Here is a 1,953-nt window from a genome sequence, read left to right as displayed (position 1 = left end):
ACTGTAAATACAATACCAGGACAGACTATGAACTAAACAAACGGTGCCACATTAGGAAAACAGAGCCATAACTCAGTCCAGTAAAACGCTGAAGCCTGTATCGATAAAAGGATATTCAATTAGTCTCCTTGTCGCAGCTCGCTTCCTCATTTCCTTGCCAGGGTGTCATCAGGTCAGTCTAGTTGCTCTCACTAGGGGACAATTTTGCCTTCCAAGTGACTTCTGGGAATGTCATTTAGGCTTACTGTGCCTTGAGGGAGAGTGGTTGCTACTTGGATCTGGTGGGCAGAAGCCGGGATGATGCTAAACGTGCTGCAATGAACAGGAGAGCTGCACCCAGCAAGTAATCATCTGCTCCAGAACATCAGTGCTTCAGACACTGGGAAACCCTGGACTAATCTTGCTGTATTTGAAGTTTATAATGACCATATTGAATCAAGAATTCCATAATTATTGTGTCTACTAATATGTCAGACTGCATATTACCAATCCAATGCTTAGAGGGCAAGGGCCTTTTCTTCATGGTGATTCTGGTGCCTGTCTGTTAGCTTTTTCCTGCCCCTCTTCCATCCTCAAATATCCTTTCTCTCAGGGCATAGCCACCTTTTCCAAACTTCTGGGAAACCATTTGTGACCTCCCCAATCTTTATTTATCTTCTCTTTACCAAGTGTCCACACTAGTAGTTTGCATCACACAATTTAGTGCCTACTTAAGTACCATCATGATAGTTCACTAATTGTTTTATGTACAGTAATACTATTGCCACAAAAGAACCTTAATTAGAAATCACAGCTATATTCCCAAATCCTTATTTATTGATTACTTTATAAAGCATGGATGAACTCTCCATTCATGCTTTTAGATGTGCAAAAATCTAACATTTTAAAAAATCTAACTGAAGTAAATTTTTATAGTGAGTCATTTTATCTGGCAATGAAAAACTTAATGTTATCAATTCAGTATAAATTCAATTGCTTGAGAGTTTCCCCAGTTGTTTCAGGATAAATTTGATCAAAAGCAGCTCTGTATCTTCCGAGCTTCTCCCTAGTAAGTCATCTGGCTTCTGCGATATTTATGTGACCTGGGGTGGGAGGCTGGAGTGGGGTGGGTGCAGATGTGTGAAAAGCTCATGATTTCCTCATCTTACCTAAAATAATATAGCCTGCTAGTTCAGGGCACATTCAGGTCTGACAAAAAAGCGGGCTCTTCTTATTCTCATCAAGGAGCAGAGATATTCCACAAGGCTGACCTATGCCTCCTTTCTCTTATCTCTACCCTTTAGGCCATGATTGCCCCTTCTCCATGGAGGGTGGACATGTGATCTCTTCACCAGCACACCCAGGACCTACCTACATTGCTTTCTTTTTCTCTTTAATTCTCTATTTGAAATGATTTTCATAGGGCTGGGGGTGTCCTGTGTGTGTGTTTATGGAGGAGGGGGGTAGAGAAAAGGAGATTTGCAGCAAATTCTTGTTCTGCCTATTTTTTAGACTTTCTCTGAAAGTCACTTCTGAAACTCATGCCTTTTCCTACACTTAAAATACAATTTTTGAAGTCTAACGTCCAAGCATAATCACGTTAGGGTATGCTTTGACTCCTGAGTCTAAGCAATGGAGAGAGCCCAGAGTGATCAGAAGTACAGGAAAAATCAGACCTACAAACTTTCCACAAAGCATTTTGCAACATATGGTCACAATGGACCAACTTTTCTATACCCCCTTCTATTGCTGGATATTCACTGGAAGGACTGATGCTGAAGCTGAGACTCCAATACTTTGGCCACCTGACGTGAAGAGCTGACTCATTAGAAAAGATCCTGATGCTGGGAAAGATTGAAGGTGGGAGGAGAAGGGGACAACAGAGGACAAGATGGTTGGATGGCATCACCAACTCAATGGACATGAGTTTGAGCAAACTCTGGGAGATGGTGAAGGACAGGGAAGCCTAGCGTG

The sequence above is a fragment of the Odocoileus virginianus genome, chromosome 8, assembly GCF_023699985.2.
Source record: "Odocoileus virginianus isolate 20LAN1187 ecotype Illinois chromosome 8, Ovbor_1.2, whole genome shotgun sequence".
Classification (NCBI taxonomy): domain Eukaryota; kingdom Metazoa; phylum Chordata; class Mammalia; order Artiodactyla; family Cervidae; genus Odocoileus; species Odocoileus virginianus.
Note: the sequence above shows the minus strand (reverse complement) of the source record.